Source organism: Camellia sinensis, chromosome 2 (assembly GCF_055761805.1).
Source record: "Camellia sinensis isolate YWXY chromosome 2, ASM5576180v1, whole genome shotgun sequence".
NCBI classification, from domain to species: Eukaryota; Viridiplantae; Streptophyta; class Magnoliopsida; order Ericales; family Theaceae; genus Camellia; species Camellia sinensis.
Genome location: NC_138962.1, coordinates 98600509 through 98609674, shown reverse-complemented (window position 1 = coordinate 98609674; position 9166 = coordinate 98600509). Strand labels below are relative to the sequence as shown.

At 34.8% G+C, this 9166-nt stretch overlaps 1 long non-coding RNA gene across 1 annotated transcript; it reads left to right on the top strand.

Annotated features, from left to right (window-relative positions):
* Window positions 1-6994: 6994 nt before the first annotated feature.
* LOC145819628 (uncharacterized) lies at window positions 6995-8943 on the top strand. Its single transcript, XR_014360389.1, has 2 exons — window positions 6995-7827; window positions 8779-8943. It is a non-coding gene; the product is annotated as an uncharacterized LOC145819628 (long non-coding RNA).
* Window positions 8944-9166: the final 223 nt, after the last annotated feature.

Here is a 9166-nt window from a genome sequence, read left to right as displayed (position 1 = left end):
TCGAGCGCGGGTTTACCCGCTTGAGCGGACATGCAACAAGGTACACGCTCGAGCGTCAACTTTTCCGCTCGAGCGTACTGTAAAAGTACTGGATGGGTGAAATCGCCGCTCGACGGACGCTCGACGCCCGCTCGATCGTGAGACACATGCCTCCGCTCGAGCGCCCAATCCTCCGCTCGAGTGGACTGTAAAACAGTGCAGAGAAAATACTGGATGCTCGGATTCCACGCTCGAGCGGGAGTGCAAAATCTGGAAAAACCCAGATTGCACCACCAAGCTCAAACTCACATTCAAATGCATCAAAACCAATCCTCTTGGGCCCATTTTCTGGAAAACATTTGTACACACATGGAATAACATGGTTCAAAGCTCAATTTGAGAAATCAAAGCCCAAGGGTGTTTAATTCAAACTCAATTTCAAACCATTTTTCAAGAACAAGATGAACATGTAAACATGCATGAATTCAAATCATTTTGAAGCTTCAATTTGATGCTCTAAGGAGCCAATTGATCCAAAAACAAGATGAAAACATGGACCATTACAAAATTATGGACATGCATGTACCATTTTACCATGAAATCAACTCACAACTCAACAATTCAAACATGCATGCATGAATTATGCTCTATATCAACATGTATGAACTAAAACATGACTTAGCTCTACAATTTAACATGGACCATGCAAGAATTAGCTCAAACACAAGAATGAGAAGATGAAATCCTTACCTAAGTCTTGTATTCAAGGTTTAGGGAGCTCAAATATGCAATCTATACTTCAATTACCAAGCAATTCTTCAAGTTGACTAAGCCAATCCCTCAAGGACAACTCTATTCTCTCCCTCTCTCCCTCAAGGTCGGCAAGAACAAGAGGTATGGACTGATGAAATGTTTGTTTCAAATGTAATGAACTCAAAGGTGTATAGGTAGTGGCCCACTCAAGGGCAAGGTTGTAAATAAGTCAAACTCTTTCGATTTAGCTCAATTTAATCTAGTTTAATCATACCTAATCAGTTTTCAGATGAATACACCATAAAATCACATTAATTATGAGGGTCGTGGAACATCAATCAATTCCGGATTCGGCCGCCGATAAGGCCTTCAATTAACAGTTTAAACACTAAAATATGAACAGATCAAATAATTAATCAAACAGATAGAATACAAATTAGCATACATACTTAGTCAATTCAGTTCCAGTTTTCAATCAGTCAGTTCAGTACTTTAATCAGTTCAATTATTAGTCATAATCAGTTCAGTTCAATGGTAATCAGTGTTCATTCGGTAAGCAGTGGTGAGGGTTCTTACAAAGCCGATGCTTGATGGGTTTACAGATTCTGACATGACTGGTGATGTTGATTCTCAAAAATCTATTTCGGGGTATTTAATGACTTTTGCAGGGGGAGCTGTGACATGACAATCTAAATTACAAAAATGTGTTGCACTCTCAACTACCGAAGCTGAATTTATTGCCATTACAGAAGCTTGCAAAGAAGAGTTATGGTTGAAGAAATTTTTGCAAGAATTGGGTTTGAGGCAAGAAAAGTTTGTGCTTTATTGTGATAGTCAAAGTGCTATTCACTTGAGTAAAAATTTTACTTTTCATTCGAGATCGAAACACATTGATGTGAGATACCATTGGATTCGTGATGTGTTAGATTCGAAGTTGTTACAACTCGAAAAGGTTCACACAGATGATAATATTTCGTATATGTTGACAAAGACTTTGTCGAGGGATAAACATTTAAAGTGCCGAACTTTGGCGGGTATGGTTGATCTCTCCACCTAAGTCGGTAGGGGGAGAATTGTTGGGTATACCTCCTTATTGGAGTGTGGGACCAAAATTAGTTTATTAAAAGAGTTTGATTTAGTTTGGTATTAGTTATAATATATTTTTATATATTATAATCTAATTTTGTGGAGACCTAATCTAATTTAAAAACAATTAAACTTTGATAAAAAAACCTTAAATTCACAATATTTTTAGGTGTATTGTTTATCCTATGAGATATTGTTTTCCACCAAAGAGAAAAGTATTGTAGCGGCTGCACTTTTTTTTGGTTTTTCAAAAGGGGAGTAACCATTGGTTCTCATTGATAGTTGGTGAGATTAGTGCTTCATGATTGATTCAGTGGGTTTGCTTGGGGATAGCAGTGGCTGTTTGATCTGGGTTGACTGTGCTTTGTTCGTTGCTATTTTTGTCTCTTGATTCTGTTGATTTGGGATAATTATTTTGGATCTTCTTCAACTCTGGTTTTGAAAATTTTGGTTCATCTATTTAGGGAGGTCTTTCCTCTTTATTTATTTGTGATTATTTGGAATTTACCTAAGGGTGATTTGTGAGACCATTAGTGTCTCCTTTGTAATCGTTTAGAACTTATTTAGTTGATAGTAGAATCGAATTTCGATCCCGTGGACGTACCTCACATTGAGGGAACCACGTAAAATTCTTATGTTATCTTTAATTTAATTTTTTTGCATTAATTTTTATTCCCATATTGATTTACTTGTGGGAATCATCGATTTTCCCTAACATGTTGCGGGTTTCTGCATGTGTTAAGCTCACATATTTAACACCAACAGGTGGGCTACCGTCCATGCTAAATCAACTTCAGATTGAGGTTTGCAGAAAATTAGAGTCACTTTTTGCTGAGGAAGGGATCAAAATGGATGGTCTATCTCTTGAATCTATTCGTATCCAATATTGTGAGAGGCTCAAATCTTTACCCAATGCCAATAATCTCAGAAATCTCGGTCATTAGAGATAAGATCATGTTATAATCTGGAGTCCCTGTCACTTGGTGCTCTTGACGAGAACAACAACAACATCAACCAATTCATTTCGCTTCAAGATCTGTGTTTACAGAATTGCAGAGCAGGAATGGTCTCATACTTTCTCAAGGAAGGGAGTTTTCCCACCAACATCACTTCACTTGAAATTGGAAATACCATAGTGGACGTCGGTCAACTTCTTCCACCTCCATCTCTATTAGAGTGGGGTTTGCACAAACTCTCTTCTCTTACCACACCCATACTTGAAGGCCCAGCTTGGCCATGGGGAGAAGAAGGGATGTTCTTGCCCACCTCTCTCATCAAATTGATCATCTTCAACTTCCCAAATCTGGAAAGACTCTCTTATGAGGAGTTTCAAAACCTCACCTCTCTCCAAACACTTGATATCTGGGGATGTAATCCAATATTGAAACAGAAGTGTGAAAAAGGGAAAGGCCAATATTGGCCCATCATCCAATACATTCCTTATGTATATGTATATGTATAAGTAGCCAACTGCAGGTACAAATAAATATCTGTCATACCATTTTTTTTTTGTTTGTTTCTCCATACCAGCATCATCTCATATCTTTATTACAACATAGGGTTTTCTCTTTCTTTTTTTTCTTTTTTTCATTTTTTTTCTTCCTTTTGGAACTTTAACACAACTGAGGGTTCCAATTTGTTGTGAATGACAAAATTTTAAGTACAGTGATTGAACACATGTGGAAGCCCTAAAATATTCCAATAGGAATCAGAGAAGAAAAAACAGGGCAAACTAAGCTTCAGTAATGGAAAGATGCAAGGAATAGCACAGAAGAAGAATATTTTAGAGAAAAGAAAATAGCATAGCATAGGAGAGAGAATTAAGGGGGGGGAACCTTCATTACAATCATATATCCCTCTGATACAACCCTAACAAAAAAGCTTTATACCCTCTTTGGATAAAAAGTTAACTAATCTTTTAACTACTTTGCTAACTAACTCTATAACTTCAGCTCAAACTAGACTCATTCAGCAGATTGGACTGTGTATATATTTTATATATTAAAAAGTGAATATATAACTATATTCCAAAACTATATTTTTCTACTTGTAATATATTTGTTAAAATATGAATTTTTGTTAAAGATTGATGTCAACTACATATTGTCTTTGTTAAGTATAAATAAATATTATGTAAATAGAAAGTACTATAATTTTATTTCTTTAAGATTTGTAAGTTTGAGAGGTTCTATCTCAATTGGGAGCGAGTTTCTTATAGGTTTCCTACTCAGGAGCATGGAATTGCGTTTCTTAGTAAAAAACGTCACCGAATTAGGAATCTCCTGCTACTAAGGTCTGGTCAACTCAAATTGATCAGCTTGTGTCTTCAACTATATCTTCACATCGGCTCTCAAAATTCTAATTTACAGCTATTTTTTGTCTGTATCAACACACAACAATGTTTTTACGTTCATTCCTTTTCTTTTCCTTCCATATATTTCCTTTTCCTTTTCTATCTATATACCTCTACTTAATGGATGAATTTCATTTTGTTTTTTATTTTATCTTTACCCTGACTCTTCTACAAACATGCGGTTGTGGCTTTGAATACTACATTCTTTTTGTTGTTTAGCTTGTAAAAGTGTATTTTTCTATATTTTCTTAGTGTTGTGTGTCAAAATTTAGAAAAAGATTTTTGGACAGTTTAAATAGTGAAACCCACTAACTATTGTTATTACCTCTTTGTTATCCAGGGCTTTGTTGTTGTGGAAACAAACTTTAGGATGTATTCATACTCATTGTCTAAACTGCATTGCGAGATTTTCTGCTTCTTTTCAAGGTATGTTAGAAATATGCTTGACAAAGACTTTGGCCGCTCTGATTTAACTTAAAGGTTCTTGGCTTTGAAGAGAACTACAATTTTAAATGCAATGGGTTGCTATGTTTTGAGTTTTACAATTGTCATGTGGTTTTAATTTTTTTAAAAATTGTTTTTAATGTATTGATTTACTTTTGTCTAGTCATGGTGAAAGCTCTCGTATGTAATGAAGGAGTAAGAGATAAATCAAGAAAATTGAGAATGAATTCCTTTCTAGAGATTTCAATTGAAAAAATCTCCCAACTGCACACTATCAGGCAAGACTTCCATTGCTAGAAGGGAAATTTTATCTAATTTCATGTTGCATTTTTATACCATTCTCCATGCATGCTAGACAACATTTGACAGTCTCGTCAAAATCCATGTGGGCAATCTGTTGCAGTTGGAGGGATTTAGGCTTGATTAAAGGGAAGTTGAGAAGCCACCTACCCTACTTGGAGTATTATTTAGATTTCAAATCCAAGGCAAATATTCAAAAAAATATATGACACTATTTGAAATTGGTACACTGCATAGAGTTTTTGTGTTTGTTTGTTTAAATTTGCATGTTGTTCTGTTTAGACTTGTTATGAAGTGGGTGATGAAATGATTCTCTTGTCTAAGAAGAAAACAAAAGGGGAAGTTCATCTAATAGTAACAAATGGTTCTCTTGTCTTTGATAAAATGGGGTTCTTTTCCAGATTATGGGGTTGACCTAAGACCAAAGCATCTTAGCAGACACAATGAAAGACTTTTCTTTAGATATATTTATTCTACTAGATCATTGGACATTTAAAAAATAGTCAATTACACTTTACTAGCTTGGTGCCACGTTAGGAAGTCATTGCTCATAGTTTGTATTTCCTTAAATGCTATTCATCAATGAAGGGATGAGTTTGTCATCAATGTAGGGTAGAATATCAGCTTCCAAATCACCTTGTTTCTGAAATTACAAAAGAAAACTTGTATAATGCTTTAAAAAATGGCATTATGGTAGAACATGCAAGTATCAAGTCCTAGTTGTCTGTACCTTAATCTTATCTTTTGAGACCAAAATTTATCTTAGCTATTCTATCAAGTATCAACTTTATCTTATCTTTTGTGTTCATGTATATTTCTTCAAACATCTTATCAACTTATGGATTTGTTTCCTTATTTTGCAGTAAGTCTTTGCATGAGAATATGGCGGTTTGTTCTGGAAAGCCTCAAAAAAGATCACAGTGAAAGCAGAAATGCTCGTCCACATCTGAGAATTCCCCTGTCATCCAAGGCAATAGATTCTGTGTGTAATCTGCAAGAAGGGATTTGAAGAGGAGAAAGAAAGGAAAAGGAAAGAAAGGAGAGATGAAATAAATTGTACGAACTTGCTTTTTTGTCTGTTTATGTTGGTGGGATGGGCTTTTAATAAAGCTCTTTTAGCTTGAGTAGTAACCCATTGTTTGGAGGAGTATTTGGAATGCAAAGTCTCTTCTGGAGGTTGTGCTGCGTTGGCTTATTGGAAATGCAGGTCTATGAAGATTTGGAAAGATAGATGGATTCCAAGGCCTTACTCTTACAAAGCTATTTGTGTTTCCAAAGTCCTCCATGCCGATGCTAAGGCTTTCTCATGACATACTGCTTTGGCACTTCACTAAAAGTGGCCTTTTTTATGTTAAGTTGGCATATCATTTGGAGATGGATTTGTGAAGCAGAGAAACACCAGTCAGTTCAGATGATGGGAGTTTTGAAAGGGCGTTTTCAAGGAAGATTTGGCAGCTGAAAATTCTAAATAAAGTGAAAATATTCTCACGGAAAACATGTTCGAATATCTTTCCTGTTCAATCAAAGTTGAGGAGGTGCAAAGTAATTCAATTTGATGGCTTCACTATTTCCCTTTTGCTGCACAAGTTTGGTCTTTAAGCTCTCTTTACTCTGTTCTCCATATAGGCCCAGCTCAAAATTTTCTTTTCTTGATTCAGGAGTTTAGCCAACAAATGGATGTGTTGCGTTTGGGATTATTGTTTTTCATTTGCTGAAGTATTTTGAACAATTGCAATGATTGCGTTTTAACTAGAAGAGTCAATCAGCAGAGGATGTTGCTAGGCACGTCGCTGATTACTTACAACACAGCTCAAGATCACTACTCCTGTTCAGCAAAAAGATGTTTCCAGTTGCCAGGTGGAGGGCTTTGATGGAAGGTCTGTTTAAAATCAATTTTGGTAGTGCTCTTTTCTAGTTTCAGCTTGTAAAAGTGTATTTTTCTGTATTTTCTCAGTGTATTGTGAAAAAAATAATAGAAAGGATATGTGGACAGTTTAAATAGCAAATCTACTAACTATTGTTGTTATTGCCTTTTTGTTCTCCAAGGTTTGTTGTTGTGGAAACAAACTTTAGGATGTATTCATAATCATTGTCTAAACCACATTGCAAGATTTTGTGCTCTTCTCAAGGTATGCCACAAATTTGCTTGAAAAGTACTATGGATGCTCTGATTTAAAATAAGGCTTCTTGTCTCTGGAGAGAACTACAAACTTTATATGGACATGTCATGAGGTTTTTTTTATTGAATATATTGATTTACTTGTATGCAGGCATGGTGAAAAATCTCATATATGATAAAGGAATAAGAGATATATCAAGCAAATGTTTGGAATGAGAGACTTTCCCTTTAGATATATTTATTCTACTAGATTGTTATATATATATGTATATATAAATTGAAGTCATTGCCATTTACCATTACTAGCTTGGTGCCAAATTAGGAAGTCATTGCTCATTGTTGGTATTCGTCTAAATTCTATTCTTATATTTGCCATTCATTGATGGAAGAATCAATTTTTGTGCTAAAAATGCAGGGTAGATTATCAGCTTCCAAATCTTTTTGTAACTGCAATTACAAAGAAACCTTGTATTATGCTTTCAAAGAAAACATGCAAATATCGATACCTAGTTGTTTGTAACATCATGTTATCTTTTGGTACATTTTAAGAAATTATTTCATCTTTTAACAGAAGCTAAGACTTTACAGTAATAGCTAATGAAATCATAAACTCCGGTCCTTTACTTGTGTTTTTCTTTAAAAGAACTTGAACTTGGTTGCTAATTTTATTTTATTTGTTATTAACCAAATTCTCTTGCCTTTTCTGAATGTTTTGTCACAGGAAGCAACTATGCCATTGCGAGTGCATGGGACTCTCTTACATGCGGCCTTGGTTGCTTTGAAAAGGCAGCAGGTATGTTTTATTTGAAGGGTATTGAAACAGGGAAGGGGTATGTTTTATTTGTTTTGTTTTCTTCTTTTGATAAATAGTTTTCTTTTGTTTCCTTTTATTATTTGGGTGGTTTTTGTTTTTTTGTTTTCTTGGTATGTATATTTGCGTGTGTGTGGATGGGTGTGAGGTGGGAGTTATTGATAAAAAGCAGAGTTTTTCAAGTTACAATTAATGGTGAAATCTTGCTTCTGCTTTTTTTTTGTTGATCAACGTGAAATCTTGCTTTCTTTCAAAGCCCTTAATGGGATGCTCTAAGCTGCCGGAATGTGGATGAGTTGGTTGGTTATGTGGGACTAACTTTATGACTTATATGTAATATGTGGATATTGTTGCTCATATACCAGTCCATGTGTGTTCCACCAAATATATTTTTACATTTTCTATGTTCTCTTAGGTGTAGAACTGAAGTATACAATCCCACCCCTATTTTTGTTCTTATATAAAGCTAGCCATAATTTTTTTGTTACCTACAGAGGCCAATAATAAAAAAAGAAATTTGTTTGTTTGTTTGTTCAATTAGAATATAACTTGCTTCTTTGAAATTTGAACTATTGTATTTGCAAATAATTTATTTTTTTCAATAGAAAGCACATCCTTGTGTTGCAGAAAGAATGCCCTCTGTACCAAAAAATGTTTCTAATCATTTGCAAACCAAAATATTGCTGATTCTATTTAGGTTCAATATTTAGTACATGTCTGCTCCCAATGAAAAGTGCATTAGTTATGTTTTTGTGACTCATCAAGTTCTTGAAGACATATCCTATTTTTCAAACGATTAAAATTTACAAAGTGATTTATATCTTAATCTGTTTGACAATGATCTGAAATTCAATTTTCTTTGACATATTAGGTTGTGGATAAGGTTGGGATGACACCATCTCATGTTTATGATGCATAGGAAGTTTTTTGCAGATGCTTGCGATTTTGCATGAGAAAAGATGGTAGTGAAGGCAGAGACACTCATGAAGGGATTTGAATACTTGAAAAAACGTACCTTTTTCCATTAGAGGACACAAAATACCAGAAATGAATGAGGAAACAAGAAAAAAAAAGAAGAGAAGAAAAGGAGGAAGTAGAGATGTGAGAAAATGTACAAAGTTGTTTTTTGGCTGTTCAAAATGCTGCCTTTTACTTTTGTTTTTTTTTTATGTACTTTTATTCACATACTTGTGAACTTCACCACTGGTCTTCTACTTCAAATTGTGAAGTACCATTGGCACCCATGATCTCAGGACAGCATAAATTACTGTGAACCTTGGTTTGTCATGCTTCTCTACTTGTTTTGAGGTGATCAAATACA